This window comes from Urocitellus parryii, chromosome 6 (assembly GCF_045843805.1).
Source record: "Urocitellus parryii isolate mUroPar1 chromosome 6, mUroPar1.hap1, whole genome shotgun sequence".
Classification (NCBI taxonomy): Eukaryota; Metazoa; Chordata; class Mammalia; order Rodentia; family Sciuridae; genus Urocitellus; species Urocitellus parryii.
Window position 1 is genome coordinate 169402382 of NC_135536.1, and position 18341 is coordinate 169420722.

At 40.7% G+C, this 18341-nt stretch overlaps 1 protein-coding gene across 2 annotated transcripts in view; it reads left to right on the forward strand.

Annotated features, from left to right (window-relative positions):
* Positions 1 to 18341, forward strand: part of Slc23a2 (solute carrier family 23 member 2) — a 113666-nt gene that overhangs the window by 20859 nt on the left and 74466 nt on the right. For both annotated transcript variants that reach the window (XM_026385813.2, XM_077799829.1), the window contains exon 2: positions 1557 to 1666. The gene's annotated coding sequence lies outside the window, so the exon portion shown is untranslated. The remainder of the gene's footprint in view (positions 1 to 1556; positions 1667 to 18341) is intronic.

Genomic DNA, 18341 nt, shown 5'->3' on the forward strand with positions numbered 1-18341 from the left:
CTTAATTTCTTTTTCTTTTAAATCAAAGTCCTGTGCTAGTGTATTAGCCCAACAGAGTGCAAAATTGCTTTTTTACAGGTGTCTAAAATACAATTGTTTAAAAATATTTTGTGCAATTGGAGAGTTGATTTTTTTTTTTTTTTTTTTTGTACTGGGGATTAAACTCCGGGGAACCCGGACCATTGAGCCACATCCCCAGTCCTATTTTGTTATTTTATTTAGAGGCAGGGTCTCACTAAATTGCTTAGTGCCTTGTTGTTGCTGAGAGTGGCTTTGAATTCCAGATCCTCCAACCTCAGCCTCTTGAGCTGCTGTGATTATAGGTAAATGCCACCATTCCTAGCACGAGAGTTGATTTTTAAGGAACTGAGAGTGCAGTTTGTGACCCAGCCTAGAATTGGGCTGGTGCCTCAGAGACATTCTGTAAGAGTCGGGAAGTAATAGTTGAATGCAGTGGTGCATGCTTGTAATCCCGGTGACTGGGAGACTGAGGCAGGAGGATCCTAAATTCAAGGCCAGCCTGGCAAGTTGGTGAGACCACTGGTATTTATGTAGATGTATGTAAGTGAATGAAAGCCTGGCTTTATCTGGGTAATAGCTTTGCGAGCAGTTTTTTTTTTTTTTAATTCGTAATTGGACACAATTATCTTTATTTTTTTAATTCTTTTTTAATTTTTTATTTTTTTTAAAGAGAGAGTGAGTGAGAGAGGGGGGAGAGAGAGAGAGAGAGAGAGAGAGAGAGAGAGAGAGAGAGAGAGAGAATTTTTAATATTTATTTTTTTTTAGTTCTCGGTGGACACAACATCTTCGTTTGTATGTGGTGCTGAGGATCGAACCCAGGCCGCACGCATGCCAGGCGAGTGTGCTACCGCTTGAGCCACATCCCCAGCCCTTTATTTTGTTTATTTATTTTTATGTGGTTCTGAGGATCAAACCCAGCGCCTTGCACATTCTAGGTGAGCACTCTGTCACTGAGCCACAACCCAGCCCCTGCAAGCAGTTTTTTCAAACATTTTATTAAGAGAATTTTCAAGCCTGGCATGGTGACACATACCTGTCATCCAGCAATATGGAGGCAGAGGCAGGAGGATTGCAAGTTTGAGGCCAGCCTCAGCAACTTAGTGAAACCGTGCCTCAAAATAAAAAGGTCTGGGGATATGGCTTAGTGGTAAAACGCCCTGGGTTCAAAAAAGCAAAACAAAAGAGTGAAGAAATAATAGAGTGTGTTCTAGGATTGGGCATGGCTGAGTGAGTATAGACTCCATTCATGCAGAGTGTCTCCTGGGTTTGTGATTACTTTTTGGGGGTGCAGGGGTGGGGTACTGGGGATTGAACTCAGGGGCACTGGACCACTGAGCCACATCCCCAGCCCTGTTTTGTATTTTATTTAGAGACAGAGTCTCACTGAGTTGCTTAGTGCCTCGCCCTTGCTGAGGCTGGCTTTGAACTATTGATCCTCCTGTCTCAGCCTCCTTAGCCCCTGGGATTGCAGGTGTGCGCCACTGTACCTGTCTATGATTACTTTTAATTTTAATTTGTCATTTGCTTTTCTCTAGCTAGGACTTGACTCCACCAACCAGGACTTCTCGTGGGGCTCTGAGCTTGGACGTCAGCAGCACAAGGAAATGTAGCTCAGCGACTTGTAAAAGGGAGAGCATATGGACAGGTCTGTACCACAGCATTTAGGTGGATCTAAAACACAATGCCCATTTCTGTGTTTCATGATAGAATTATGCTGACAGCTCTTTACCGTCAGAACCCTTTTGTACTTGACCTTGCCCTTTGTACATGTCAGGAATGGTCTGAATGCACAAACTGGGAATAACGAATTGTTAGGTTACTGTTAATGATAAGGTAATGGACTTCTTTAGGCCAAATTCCATGTAAGTAGATTAAACTAGAAAATGAACAGGCACAGTCTTGCCATTTATATTAATTACAAGGTAGGAGGTAAATATTTTCATATTTTTTTTCCATGCTTTTGACTCTTTAAAAAAATCATCAACAGTCCTTTGTTCAGTGCCTACTACTGTTGGGTCCTTGGTCAGGGTCACAGAGGAGCACACTGGGGTAAAGTGATTCAAGAACTGTTCCTTCACCCTGTTCCAGGCCATCTGTAAATATAACCACATATACATTGCTAGGGAGCATTCTTCTTTTTTCCTTCTCCTTTCCTCTCCCTTATCCCAAAGTTCAATGGACACTTTTGGTATTTAAGTGTTTTTTTGCTCTTGTAAACAATATTACAATAGCTTTGTTCTTTTTGGAAAGAACAACCTAGTGCTAAGATTATTGGGCACAGTGTATATAATTTTAAAATTTTAATAGATATTGGCAAGTTGTCCAATACAAAAGCTACAAGAAATGACACTCCTATTGATATTTGGGTCTGATGCTTTTACCTTGTCCAAATTGGATGTATTCAGTATGGTGTGTAATGTTCTGTCAAGGTTATTTTTATTTATTTGCTTTTACACATAGTGAAATTCACTATTTAGGTATACATCTATAAAAGCTTTCATTAATACATACATTGGATCATTTTCTTTTTTTAGAAATACTCTACTTTCTAGTAAAAGAAGCCTTATCTTACTATTAAAAGAAAAAAAGGAACAGAACCAAACTTGGTATATTTCTTCCTAAAAATTAGGAAGAAAAAGAGTATTCTTATTCCTACCACTATGAACATTTTTGTCTATTTGTTTCCATTTTCTTTTCCTTTGTGTCCTGGAGTTTTTTTCCCCCTTAAGCCATTGTCATCAAAGTGTATATGTTACATTCTTTAAAACATTTATTAATGGGGCTGGGATTGTGGCTCAGTGGTAGAGCACTTGCCTAGCATGTATGAGGCACTGAGTTAGATTCTGAGCACACATACAAATAAATACAATAAAGGTGCATCAACAACTACTAAAAATAAAAAAAAATAAACATTAATGATGATGGAGGTGAGGAAAAGAGTTTTGTCTAGGGGTATCTGCAGAGTAAATAGTTTCCAACTCTCAGAGTTTCAGTTATCACCTTTGGGTTTCATTCACAAAGCTCTGTGCCTGCTGTTGTTTCATAGAGCTCTTCTCACAATATCTGGTGGTCTTTAGTGGGCACTTTTCAGATTTCCTTCGTACCCACTCGGATTCTGCACGTCCACACTCTTTTTGATTTGCCTCATATGCCCATTTCGTTACTTTTTCTGTTCCTAGGGGTTTTGGTTAGTTGGTTGTTTTGGTGGTGCTGGAGATTGAACCCAGGGCCTTATGCATGCTGGACAAGCACTCTACCACTGATCCAGATCCCAGACCCCATTACCTTACTGATTTCTGGAGAGGGCATCCTTGTTCTTTTCTCTGACACCAAGTCTTCACCTGTTTCTTTGAAATCACTTCCTCTTTCATCTACTTTGTCACTTCCATCTTCTTAGTTGCCAAGGTCCTTAGATAATTGGCCTTCAAAGACCATGATTTCTGTATCTGTGAATTTAACGAACAGCAGATTGAAATCACTGCATCTGTACTGAATGTGTATACATTTTTTTTGGCCATCATTTCCTAAACAATACAGTATAACAACTATTTACATTGTGTTAGTTGTGATAAGTTATCTAGAGATGATTTAAAATACACAGACCCATGATGTTATATGCAAAAACCATGCCATTTATATGGGAACTTGAGCATCCATAGATTAGGAAGGATGGACTGAAACCAGTCCCCAGCAGACACCCAGTGACAGTGTACTTGGGTTAACACAGTAGCCTCTTTTCTGTGTAGTGCTAGGGATGGAGCATGGGGCCTTGCACATGTTATGCAAGCACTGTACCATGAAGCTCTACCCCCAGACCTTTTTATTTTTTATTTTGAGGCAGAGTCTCAGAGTTTGTCAAGGCTGGCCTTGAATTTGAAATCCTCCTGCCTTATCTTCACAGTCACTAGGATGGCTGGCATATGCCATTGTGCCACTTGATGTTGAGATGATCTTGCAGTGGCCTTTCTGCTGTAGTCACCTGCCCAAAGCGTGTATTTCCTAAAGCTGTGTTACAATTAGTTTGACTTTTGAGGTTCCTCTGACCCTTTGAAAATCACTTTGAAACCTACGGAGATAAGAGTTTTGAAGAAACAAGTGAGGATTTCGTGTCCAAGTGGAGGGATTTTCTCCTCCACTTCACCCTGGGCCATGGCGAAGCTGGTGTTTTCTGTTCTGGAGACTCCTCATACACCAGTCTTCATCTGGACCTCCCTGATGGCCTTCCTGTAAGGCTCTGGCTGTCTTGCAACACTGACCTCAAGTTCCACTTCCCAAAGCCATGTCTGATGATTTCGAGCCTGGAGTTCCGTTCTCCCGACTCTCCCGAGCCACGCTGTGGTTACTGTGTGTTTCTTCTGTTATTTACTCATCATCCTTGTCTGTTCAGTGGGCGGGCAGATTGCCTCCAATGTGGTCCGTTTCCCTATCCACACTTAGACCATTGTCTGAATCAGGAAACTAGTCAACAGTTGGTTTCATTCCATTTGTTTTTAGGCTTTCATTACAGATCCTAAACTACCTTATTAAATTGAGAAAAGAGAAGACCTTTCATCTTTGTCATCAAGAACATACAGGTGTCATTTTGGTACCTGGCCTTTATAGCTGAGAACACCTGTTCTATTCAGTGCCAGGAGCCTGGTCCAGGTGCATTTTAGAAGTTGCTAGAATATCACAGATGTAGAGGGAGTTGGATATAAGCTCAATCAAAAGCTTTGAGCAGTGAGGAGAAATTCTCATTTTATGGGTGCCCGATTTCCTAGAGGCCTCCCTGGTAATTCTGGTGTTTTTGGTTTATAGACTCTGTGTGCTGTTGACATCAGTGTCTTATTTTCTCATTACTAAACATGTTATATAAAAATGTTGTATTGTTTATGGTTCGACTCATAGCAACAAGAGAATTAAATACTGGAGAAATTGGGCAGTTTCAAAAACCTATGTAAACACTGGTGGTGATTATAGAGCTTACATAAGAAGGAAGAAAAGAAGATGGAATGGTTGTGTAACGGTTACCATGAAAGAGATTCCAAGCAGATTAGAACAACTCTGGACTTTTCAATTGGAGATTTTTTTTAAATCAGCAAGTTAGTGTTGGATTAAGACCAACTGATTATGCTGACTTTCTGCGTGCTATGGAAAAATGTACCAATAAATTGTTCCGTTCTTTCTAATGATAATCCTTTTTAAATACAGGTATCATTTTGTTTTAGGTTTGCCATCCCCAACTGGAACCTGCAGTTTGATAGTTATAAAGTCCTTCTGGATTTGAACAGTGTTTACCTTGTGGGCTCTGTTTTATTTAGATTTCTTACGCTGGTTCTGGGCTTCCAGCAAAGAGCCCCTGAGTCCAGCCCTTCTGACCTTTCAGCTTACGCTTGTTGTTAGCACATGGATTTCTGCTTCAGCCTTGCTCACATCTGGCTCCTTCCTTCTTTCTCCTGGTTCTGCATGTGTGAAAATTTAGGTCACGGCAGGCAGCTGCTGTCCATGCAGGCTACAGAGCTAATTGTGTAGAATATCAATTATAGGATTTGTTTTGGTGTTTGGGCCAAGATACATGGCCATGCCACTGTGTGTGTGTGTGTGTGTGTGTGTGTGTGTGTGTGTGAGAGAGAGAGAGAGAGAGAGAGAGAGAGAGAGAGAGAGAGAGAAAAGTCAGGGTATCAGAAGTTCTCACACTCAGCATGATCACCATGGTTGTGTGCTTGGGAGTGCCATTTTCTTTTCTCATTTCCTTGAATCCACTTTCTTGAGACCAGTACACCATCCTGTACAATTATAGTAGGAGTCACACAGGTAACTTTTTTTTTTTTTTTTTAAAGAGAGAGAGGGGAGAATTTTTAATATTTATTTTTTAGTTCTTGGCGGACACAACATCTTTGTTGGTATGTGGTGCTGAGGATCGAACCTGGGCCGCACGCACGCCAGGCGAGCACGCTACCGCTTGAGCCACATCCCCAGCCCCACACAGGTAACTTTTTCGGAGCTACATTAAATAAAATAAAAAGAAACATATGGAATTATGTAGTAGCTAATCTGCACCAGGAAATCTACCACTGAGGAATGTTTTCAACTTCTAAGCTGTGGGATTTTTGGTATTTCATAGGGTAGGCCACTTGTGTTTCAGGAACTGCAGAATAATGCATACTCATAGCCGAGTCATGTCCCCACAGCTTCCCTTTCCTCACTTTTTCCCTTTCAACTTTAAAGGTTTTCCTTTTCCTGGAAAATACTTATGAATCAGTTCATCAGGTAAATTGATTTCCCCACCACCCTGGCTTAAAAAAGAACATTTTTTTTTTCTTAACATATTCTAAATTAATATACATATGTTTAGCAGTTTTTTAAAACCCAAGAATCTCGAATATGTTCCATAGCTTATAGTCTTAGACAAGTTGAAGTTTAGGGTTTCAGTATTGTTCTTAGGCAATACTTTTTTCAAAGGGGTACATAAACATTGTAGAAAAACAAGAACATAAAGTCAATTATCTGGAGATAATCACTTTCCATTTTGGTATTTCTCCCTTTTCTTTGTTCCTAGAGATTGAAACCAGGGGTGGTTTACCACTGAGCTGCATCCCCAGCCTTTTTTATTTTGAGGCAAGGGTATCGCTAAGTTCCTGAGGCTGGCCTTGGACTTGCAATCCTCCTGCTTCAGCCTCCTGAGTCACTGGGTTAAGGGTGTGTACACGCTACCTTGGCCAGTTGTTTCCCCTTTTCTGCATATATGTACACTCATTGAAAAGGGATCGTCACATTGGGTTATGACCTGCCATTTTCTTGTCCACTCACAGATACACTCAACACATTGCCATGACGGTGAGCACTGCTGTTACCAGTATTTTAATGCCCATGATATTCTGTTTTGAGATTACAGGGACTGGTGATGTGGCTCTTATATAGTGCTTGCCTAACATGTGCAAGGACCTGGGTTCAATCCCCAGTGTTGCAAAAAAAAGAAAAGGAAAAAAAAAAAACATAGGCAGTAATGTTTTCCTCTCCAATTTGGGTTACTCTAAGCAGTATTTTAACTCTCAGTACTGAAAAATTTGAGCCTAATTTAGTTTGTCATGTGCTTCTCTGCTAAAGGGACATTAATGATAATTTGGCAATTTTATGATTTGTTGAGTGAATTATAAGTGGTAAAATTTAATTTTCTGCTCTTTTTATGATTTTTCACATTTTTCTTATAAGAAAGCTCACACATGATCATATTCCCTTCAGCAATCAATGGAAATCCCATTAAACTAAAAAATGAGCCTTGGCAGTTTTGGCAGTTCTTGGATCGAAGCAGATTACTTCTGAGGCTATGTGGCTAAGGTGTCCTGAAGCCAGTGTGCAAGAGGCCTGCACTCCTGACACTGTGATTTGCCCAACACGTTTTCAGGTATTCCCTTTACAAAATATCATTTTTTTGCTAGCCACAACTTAGGAACCATAGATTCAGACATGTGGATTCCTCGCTGCATGAACTCAAGTGTCGATCTGGATAAGGAAGGATAGTTGGTATGAATCACAGTCATTGCTTCGAGGGAATAGCAAAGGGCATAGTGTATGATTTAGATTGTGAGGAGTCTGAAAAGGATTTGCTACCATCGATATTAAATAGAGATCTGAAATATGACTAGGAATTCTCCAGGGTCACAGTGATTCCAGGTAGAGAGAGCAGCGGGCCAGGTCTTTGGTTCAACCACACTGTCAGTTTTGAAGACTGCCCCAGTCTTCTGTGAAACCCTTTAGATTCTTCACTGTCGTCTGCCCACTTCCTGGCCATATTTTATGCTCCTTGAATGTCAACTCCTGGCTTGTCACTTTCTTTCTACTGTTTCTTCTAGGCTCATATGGCCTCTGGACCTCTCTGTCCCTTCGCTTTCTCTTTTACAGGAAGCTTCACCTCTGCTCATCACAGCCTTGTCATCTCCCAGGTGACACTTTGGAGAGCTCAAGTTTAGAGAGTGTCCTGTGTGCACTCTCACTGCCCTTTGTAGCTCACTCCTGTGCTCCGGCAGTCCTGTTCTTCATACCCTTTGGTGGTCTCTAGCTTCGCCTTCCTGGCCCCTTGTACCTGCAGTTGACTCTGTAGGTAGGCATGGGGCTGTCATCTTACTAGCTTCACACTTTCTTTACTCTGAGCTACCCCTGGAATTGTCAAGTTTCCTCAGTGATTCAGTCCTGTTTAGTGTGTGTGTGTGTGTGTGTGTGTGTGTGTGTGTGTGGTTGTTGTTGGTTGAACTCAGCTGGAGAGAAGCCAACTTTCTCTCTCAGTAATTTGAGTTCTAGGCACAAAGGGACTTGAATTTTGTCCTCATCTCTGGTCAGATCCTCTTACTTATCCTTTTCCTCCCTCCACAGCCTCTTCTGTCCACTCTCATACATAGCCTCCTTAGTCTCCACCATGACCTCCACTGCTCAGTTCATTAAGAAAATAAGTCATCAGACAAGTGCCCCACCCCCACTTCCTGCCCTCCCGCCTCCTGCTGTGTTGACTGATGGTGGCTGCCTATCTGTGTACATCTCTGTCCACAGAGGACAAGGCAACCACTGCAGAGGGTCTGTGTGGAGCTGTTGTAACAGATTCTGAGCGTTTTCCTCCCCAGGTAACATCAGAACTGCTGTCGCTGCTGTGGCACAGTGAGAACTTTTGGTGTCTGGCTTTTGGGGAAATGTCTATAATTTCATGGGAGATGGAGTTTTAGAAGTGGTATGACCCTCAGAGTGGGGAGGTTTCCCTGCCCAGACGGCAGAGCTTCTTCATCCCGTCTTCAGGGGCATTTCTTTTTAATCTTAGTAAGAATACTTTAGAGGGTCATTGCCCTCCCTCCCCCATGAAAGTGGGACTAGAGGTGAAGAGGGCATCAAATTTATTTGTAGTTAAAATAATAGGTAGAGAATAAAAATAAATAGATACAGGAATAAAATTCAAAAGGCTGCGTGAGATAGGCGTAGGGAGAGAGTCTGCCTTCTGTGTGATTCCAGTTCCCTTCCCTGGAGGCAACTGCTTTATTGGGTTTTGTGGATCCTCCTGGAGATAACCTTTCTTTGAGACAAAGTCTCACTGTGTGGCTGAGATTGGCCTTGAATTTAGGATCCTCCTGCCTCAGCCTCCTGAGTAGCAGGGATTATAGGTGTGTTGCCACCATGTGCCATCATAGAGATAGTCTGTCAAGAGTTTTTGTTTCTAATTGTGAAATTACAAATATAAAGAAAATGAAAGAATGAACACTTGTGCCAGGTGCCCAGATCTAATAAGTCTAAGCATATTGTCATTTTTGCTTCAGGTTTTTCATTTTACAGAAAATAAAGCATTACAGGTATCCTTTTAGTGACTTCGTTTATCTTATCTCCTCCTCCTTTCTTTTCAGAGCAGCTTTGCAGCCCATGTTTTTCCTTCTGTGAGACATGTTTACACATCCATAAACCACGGTGCAGTATTGACTGCATCATTAAAACCATAAGTGAAAGACCTCATGGGGTGTGTGTTCTGCAGCCTCCTCAGTCACTCTGGAGTATGAGTGATGGTTTTCAAGTCATGTTGGCCCAACTGGCTGGAGGTCATTTCTGTTACTGTTCACTTTATTCCACTGCTTAAATATGTCACGACTTCCAGATTCTCCTGCTGAGTGTGCTGTTAAGAACAGCAGCATGATGAACGTGGTGACTGACTTCACCTGGGGAAGCATCTTCAGGGCAGAACATGTTGAGGCCTGGTCTTGCTAGAGCATAGTGCAACCCTCTTCCACCTACTGTGTGTTACCAAATTCTTGTCCTAGCTGTTTGCACCAATTTACATTTCTGGCAACACGCCAGGGAGAATTCCTGTTTGCCCACTATGTGTGTATGGGTATGTCTGTGTGTTTGTGTATGTGTATGTGCTTAACCACTGAGCCACGTTTCCCAGCCTATGTTTTTTTTTAATTTTCAGATAGGGTCTCACTAAGTTGTTTAGGGCCTTACCAAGTTGCTGAGTCTGACTTGGAATTTGGCAATCCTCTTCCCTCAGCCTCCCGAGCTGCTGGGATTACAGGCTTGCTTGCGTCACCAGTCCTGGCTATCAATTGTTTAAATAGGGATGTGCCAGGGGTTGTAAATAATGGTTTTATTTACAAATAAAATCACTATGAATTTTTATGTACAGGATTTCATTTACAAGGTAGATGTCTGGAAATAGTACTTCTAAACTTAGAATAAAATTATGTTTAATGTGGTAAGAAGTGACCAGTTTTCCAAAGTACCTTTTTGCACACGTTCCAGGAATGACTGGGAGTCTGTTATTTTCTGTCTTTGTCAGCACTTGGTATTGTGTTAGCTAGCTGTTTCTATTTTGTTATATGATTTTCTTGAATTCAAAGAATGAAGTTTTAAAATCAGATTCTATTTTTAAATCACTTAATGTAATTGATTTATGCTTTCCTAGCTCTAGAACAACCTTTTCTTCTGAGGTCTAGTGTAGCATAATATTTGTAGGCTAGAACATACGATAAATGTGTTTTCATTCTGAGAGTAAGTTCATTAAATTATTGAATCTTTGATTTACCGGTTGGACTCTTTGGTATTATTTCGGAAAATACATATTAAAACTTTTGCAGTGAAGAGCGGTAAATCTTCATGTTAATGACACCATCCACCTACTTGTGATTTCCCCCCCCTTCCAGGTTTTGATCAATTTGAGGATGCTTGTTCCATTACTAAAAACGGAAGTGTGAAACCCACAGATGCAGGGCAGCACCCCTGTTTTACAGAGTGGGACATTTTTGGCTACTGGTTAATGACGTTGCTGTGATTTCCCCACCATGGACTCCTAGTGCAGAGCCGTTTCTTCACTAACCTCTTTGAGGCTTCTTGTGGGCGCTAGGCACTCTGATGTCAGTCTCGAGGTCGAAGCCGGCAGTCTTCACAGTGGATTGACAAAGTTGAGTGAACTTTGGTTTCACCTCATTGCCGGAATTCTGGTGGGCGCTTGTCAGCACACATTCCGAGTCATGCCTCGAGATTCTGGATGACTGGGTAGCCTTTAAGTGTCTGCCAAAGAGGCCAGTTTAATAAGTCTGATAGCCAAGGTGAACAATGAATTTATTCATCTCGCCCAGACACTTACCCTTTATCATGAACCTTGTTTGGCCCTTCCGAAGGAAAATAACTTTCAACCCCCCCACCCCCTTCCCCAGGTTTGAATATGTTCTGATCTGTTTCCTTTTGAAAATTTGGTAACTGGGGTCATTCCAAATAATACCATCTTGCCAGTACTCTCTTCAGATTTATTTCTTTCTCTATATGGAGTCTTTTTTTTTTTTTAAATGTTAGATTTGTTTTTGAGATGAGCACATTATAGATTACTTAAGTATAAAGTTGTTTTTGAAATATCAGGTTTCTTTTTCTGTTTTCCTTCTCTCTCTCTCTGTCTCTATGTGTGTGTATGTGGGGGGGGTGCTGGGAGATGGAACCCAGGGCTTCATACATGGTAGGTAATCCCTCCACTTTGGAGCTACATCTCCAGCCCAGAATTCTTCATTTTTAAAATGTGCGTGTGTGTGTGTGTGTGTGTGTGTGTGTGTGTGTGTGTGTGTTGGGTGTAGTGTTGGGTGTTCTAACATATTCAAATAATGAAAAGAAACCTGTTCAACAAGTCTTGACAGAAGCTTCTTTCTCACAGATTACTTGTGAGTATTTTTTTTCTCAATCCTGAGTATTGATTCTTTAACATGGTCTAAGATTTGTTTTCTGCAGTAGGGGGAAGAAAGACACAGGAAGGGGAGGGTGTGATTATTCTGCTCATGTTCTATTGGGCAAAGCTGGCCACATCTGTCTGCAAGGGAAGCTGGGAAATGTTGTCTTATTTGGTTGTGTTCTCTGCTTAAAAATCAAGGGTTTACTGTAATTATTGAGAATGGCTTATTTATGTTAATGAAACATATGTATCTAGTGAGCCATGAGCACAAAAATCAATAATCAGAAATAAGTTGGGTATGAAATAAAAATGTTTTTTTTTTTTTTTTTAGTTGTAGTTGGACACAATATCTTTATTTATTTTTATGTGGTGCTGAGGATCGAACCCAGCGCCTCACATGTGCTAGGCAAGCCCTCTACCGCTGAGCCACAACCTCAGTCCCTAAAAATGTGGTTTAATTCTACTTTTCTGTATGTTTGAAATTTTCCAAAATAGATTTTCTTAAAATTTTTTATCCTATGATTTACCTTTACCAAGTGCCAAGTAGATATTATAACACTAGAGGGTGCTCTTGGTTAATGTACTTGATTGTTTTTGCTCTTAGTATTTATGGAACAGCAGCCAGCCCGTTGTTGATCACAGCATCAGAGTAGTTTTTGTCCAACTGGTCATTCTAAATATATTTTGTTTTACTCTTTTTGATAACAATAGGGGCAATGAAGTGTCAATATATAGCATTTGTTTGAATAGGTACAAGCAGATAATCACTGTAAGTGAAAGGGATTTTTTTTTTCTTCGTCTTCTTAAGAGTTTTTTCTTAAATAGGAAACAAATCAGAGATTACATTAATAAAACCAGATATTTGTAAATGCACATATATTTCTGAAGAATTAAATTCTTTTTTTTTTTAAACTAACAGATGTGAAAACTGGTCATTAATGGCACAGATCTTTTTATTTATTTATTTTTATTTTTTAGAGAGAGTGTGAAAGTGAGAGACAGAGAGAGAGAGTTTTTTAATATCTATCTATTTAGTTAGTTAGTTAGTTTTCGGTGGACACAACATCTTTGTTTGTATGTGGTGCTGAGGATCGAACCCGGGCCTCACGCATGCCAGGCGAGCGTGCTACCGCTTGAGCCACATCCCCAGCCCCAGAATTAAATTCTTGTTTCCTGTATTTTCCCAAGTTTAGCTTTTTACTTGTTTTGCATTCATTTCTTTTCTGAATTTATTTACCATACATAGGCGCTAAGAATTGAGCTGCTCATTTTGCCTTCTAGTACAACGTGAGGGATATAACTAGAGTTTAGAAAATACAGATAAGTACAAAAAGAAATATCTAGCCAGGTGCAGTGACACGTACCTGTAATTCTAGCAACTCAGGAGTTTGAGGCAGGAGGATTGAAAATTTGAGGCCAGCTTCAGTAATTTAATGAGGCTCTATGCAACTTAGGGAGACCCTGTCTCAAAAAATAAAATGGGCTGGGGATATGGTTAAGCACTCCTAGTTAAATCCTGAGTATCAAAACACACACACACACACCTGTAGTCCCATTTTGGAAAGATTGCCATGTAAACTGCATGGGATGCAGCCATCTGTTTCCTTAGCACAACTGTACATGTGCATACACAGTTTTTTAAAAAGAGATCATGTGAGTAAAAAAAAATTTATATATATATATATATATATATATATATATTTTAAACAACTTGTTTTCTGGGGCTGAGGATGTAGCTCAGTGGTGGAGCACTTGCCTAACATGTGCAAGGCCCTGGGTTCAATTCTAGGTGTGGCAAACAAACAAAAACCACCTCATTTTCTGTGTAGACAGACCCACTACTTGTAAATCTTTTGCATTCCCTTTTTCATAAATTGAGCTTTCAAAATCTTTTTCTTTGTGTATTGGTTAGTCCTTGTTAGAGAAGACTGTTCTGGAAGTTCTATCAAACTCCTTTCCTTTTCTGGCTTTTATAGGCATCCCTGAGCGTTTTTCTGGCCAAGTTGTTCCTTGCTTTTGGTATGGCATAGGAATTTTTTTTCTTGGGGGCGGCGGGCGACTGTTTTTTTCTTTGTGTCTTATATGCTCAGAGTTTTATTCAAAAATTGACATTGAGTTTTATCAGATGCCTTTTTGGGTTTCTGTTGGTCCTACTGTTTTTCCTCCTCCTATCTCCTGATGTGAGTGGTAGTATGTACTAGCCTTTCCCATTTTTTTGGTTCTCATCCAGTTTTCTCTCAGGATTATATTAATCTGTCAGATCTTTTCCTAGTGCTTTGGAGCTGTCTGAGTAGCGTGAAGTGACTCCACCTTGGCCTTTGGTACTTGCTTGGGAAGCCCCTGGGTGCCTAGTTGAGTGGATGGTCTGTTCTGTCCTTGGGAGACTTGTCCAAGAGCCTGCTTGAATTTATTTATCAAATTTATCCAAGTCTTTTGCTTATTTTCTAGACAATGGTCCTCTTTACTCCTTTTTACTTTCTTTTTTTAATGGACACAATATGTTTATTTTACTTATTTATTTTTTTGTGGTGCCGAGGATCGAACTCAGTGCTTCACACATGCTAGGCAGGTGCTCTGCCACTGAGCCACGACCCCAGCCCCTCTTTTTTTTTTTTTTTTTAGTTTTAAGTGGACACAATATCTTTATTTTTTATTTTTATGTGGTGCTGAGGATCGAACTCAGTGCCTCATGCATGCTAGGCGAGCACTCTACCACTGAGCCACAAACCCAGCCCCTTTTTACTTTCTTTAGGGTATTTTGTGGCTTATATTTTCTTGTTTAACTGTACAGATAATTTTACAATTTCAGTTTTGTCTTTGATCCAGTGATTATTCAGGAGAATTGTTAAACATTTGAAATTGTTAGGGGATCTTGATAATTTTATTTAGTTTCTTTTTGGCACTGTAGTAAGACAGTGGAAAATGTAAATATACCTTTATTTTGGGATTTGAAATTTTCCTTGTGGCATTTTTCACAAATGCTCTTTACCATTGTAAATAAAATTATTTTCTGTGGGGTTCAAAATTTGCTACCCATTGTGTTAGCTTTATTCGTTGTGCAGGTTAGATTCCCTAACCTACATTGCAAGATGGATGAGGAAAGGGAGTCTGTGTTAACTGTCTGTTAAGTATCTTCTTGGAAAAGGCTAAATTTGTTCGTTAAGTCTTTGATGTTTCTTCTGGATTTTTAAACATATGGGTTTTATTTCAGTGAAAGAATGTTCAGAATGTAAAGATTGACACCATCATTGTGAATTTTAAACTTCAGCAATGTAAAATGACCCTCTTACTCATTTAATACTTTCTGACATGAATCCCATGGTGTTTGGCTTTTTTTCTTGGCAGTGCTGAGAATTAAGCCTAGGACATTGTGCGTGCCACGTGAGTGCTCTACCACTGAACTACAGCCCTGGCCTGTGTTTGACATTTAAAAACTAATAAGGCAGCATTAATTTTCTTTCTTTCTTTTCTTTTTTATTTACTGAAGTATTGTCTTCAAGTGTTGGCCTTTATTTTCTGACAAGATCTAAGAGTATTTTTAATGAAATGAATTTAACTTGTTTATAGGTTTAGTTTGTGTTTTTAGTCTGTGTTCTGTTTCAAATCCTAATAAAGGTTTCCTTGGGCTGGTGATACTAGATGGTAGAACACTTGCCTAATATACATGAGGCTCTGAGTTCAATCCCCAGGATCCCATCTAGTCCATCCCCAAAATAGTGATTTCTTTCTTTCTTTTCTTTTTCTTTTTCTTTCTTTTTTTTTTTAATACAATGCCTTTATTTTTATGTGGTGCTGAGGATTGAACCCGGGTCCCGTCCATGCGAGGCGAGCGCTCTACTGCTAAGCCACAATCCCAGCCCCCTAAAATAGTGATTTCTTTCAAGTGAAAAACATTAAAAAAGTTTATATTCCTGCATCTGCATTTGTCATGGTTAAAGACCTTGTCTCTTTGGGAGAAGGGTTTTAGACTCTTCTTACTCCTCATATTGGTCTGATTTGTATTGCTATAACAAAATACTTGATACTGCATACTTTATAAAGAGAAGTCCAAGAGCATGGTATCATTGTCCTAGTAAGGGGACTTAAGCTGCATTACAACATGATAGAAAAGTGGAAAGGGAACCAGCTGTGGGCAAGAGGGGCCAAGTCCCTAGTCTTTTTTGGGTGGGAGCGGAGGAGATGCAGTCTTGCTATGTTGCCCAGGCTGCTTTTGAAATTATGAGTTCAAGTGATCCTCCTACTTCAGCCATCAGAGTGGCTGGTCTTCAGGCATGTGCCACTGGGTCCGGCTCTTTCTTGCCATATCAGATTGTCCTGGACAATCCTGGGGCTAAGTCCTGGTGCAGTGCCAATACAGTCATGCAGTTCTTAACGAAGGGAAACACTTTCTGAGATATTGTCATTGCATGAACATCATAGAGTGTTGTTACCCACACCTAGGCTGTCTGGTGTAGTTACCACCGTGTAGGCACTCTGTTGCTGAACAAAAAACTCCCATACGCAGTGTACAGCACTTAAGACAACCAATCATTTTATCCTTCCTGTGTCTGATCTTTTCATCCTGGCGGTCAAACCATTTTGGACGTGTCCAGGTACAGATTTCTCTGTAATTTCTCTACAATTTTGCATGAACATGGATTGTCCTTGTAATCTTACACTGAGATTTTTCTTAATATCAGAACAGGTTTTTTTATTCAGTACATTTTATTTTAGGTAAGTCTATTCCATTTTTCTTGTTTCTTTTATTGTGCTACCAAGCTACATTCTCCCCCCCCCCCTGTTTTTTTTCCCCCCTTGTATTGGGGATTGAACCCAGGGCTTCATGAATGCTAATCCCTCTATCACTGAGCTGGTCCTCGGCCCTTTTAGAAGACTTATTGAGGTATGGTTTTAACTCACCATTTTAAAGTTCATCCAGTGGCTTTCTGTATATTCACACAGCTCTATGACCACCGTTACCACAGACTAATTTTTCTCATCCCACAAGGAAACCCCAGATCCACTTGCCACCCCAGCCCCAGGCAGCCCTCTCTGTGCTTGCTTTCTCTGTAGATTTGCCTATTCTGGACATTTCATACACATGGACTTGCACAGCATGACTGGCCTCTTTGTTCCTTTCGTTTAAGTCCAGTTAGGAAATGCTGATTACTCATGACATGGTTTTGCCCTTTGCCTTTTCCTCCTCCGTTCCCTTCTCTGAGCTGTGCTTGCCTTTCTGTATTCTTTCTTTTCTCTGTTTCTCAAGCTTGTCCTCCGCTTCTGTTTCAGCTTTCTATTGTTTTGTTTCTCTTTATTGCTTCTCAGTTAATTAGGTTCTTCCCCATCCCTGCTTGTTATCTCATGGTCTCAGTTCATGTTCTTTATATAATTATCTGATTCTTTTCCTTTTACTGAATTTTTTTTTTTTTTTTAGTACCGGGGATTGAACTATGCTCTACCACTCAGCCAAGTCTCCAGCCCTTTTTTATTTTATTTTTTTGAGACAGGGCCTTGCTAAATTGCCAAGGCTGGCCTTGGACTTGGACTCCTCCTGCCTCAGCCTCATGAGTTGCTGGGATTACAGGCATGTGCTACTGTGTCTGACTATTTTCTGTTTTGAGATGGGCTCTCACTGAGTTCCCCAGGCTGGCCTGGAACTTGTGATCTTTCTGTTTCAGCCTCCCAAGTAGCTGAGATTATAGGCATGCACATGCTTGGCTTGCTTTTTTTTTTTTTTTTTTTTTTTTTTAATGCCACTTAAAAAAAAAATTTATAGTTTCCTCCTTTTTTCCACCTGTTTTTCCTTTTTGCTCTGCAGTTCATCCTCTCTGGGTGTGGAATTGTGAAGTATCCTAAATGTAGTCTTTGGCTTCTTGGGCATGTTGGGCAGTCAGTGGGAAGCTGTGTTTGGGTACTTGCAGGGGTCAGTCTCTTGCCGACAGCATTTGGCTCCCAGCTTTCTCCCCAGTTTCTACCATGGCTTCTCTCATCACATGGTGTCTTCCTCTTCTTGTCAGTGTTTACTTACTCAAAATTTTCATGAATGAGCAACACTTCTAGAGCTTTTCTCCTGTAGATGTCTAAGACGTGCCTTGCTGCTGGTAGATGCCCCTCCTGCCTGGTTCTCTGGATCCTGTCTGGTGTGTGACGTTCAGCCTGGAGTAGGGGAGATGGAGGCAGGAGTTTACATCTGAAGGGCAGAGGGTATCACCTGCTCAGGCTCTGAAGGCCCTGGCCTGAGGCTGGGACTGGAAAGGCTAGTCTGGCTTCAGGTGTGGCTTCTTTCCTGTTACTGATTGTTAGCCCTTCAGTATCACAGTTACTTGTTGGCTTTGCCAGCCATTTGATGAAGGGATCCTACCATGAGAGCTCTGAGATTCTTTTAGTTTTGAGCATAATTGTTGTTGGTTGCCTGATTGGGGAAATGAAAAAATAGTAGGGAGTAAAAGTAATTCCCCTTTTCACTGAGCTGGCAGCAGCGTGGGTGGACTTGTTCATCTGAGCTGTAGGGTTTGGAAAGATAGGTTTTAATTTCCCTTCTTTGTGAGGGTTTAGAAGTGTAATCCCAGTAGCTGCTGGGGTTCTACGATAGAATATCCAGACTGCCAAGTCAAAACCTGCCGCATATTGATGTTGAGACCATAATAGAGGCCTGCAGTAACCGTTTGTAACCAGGCGG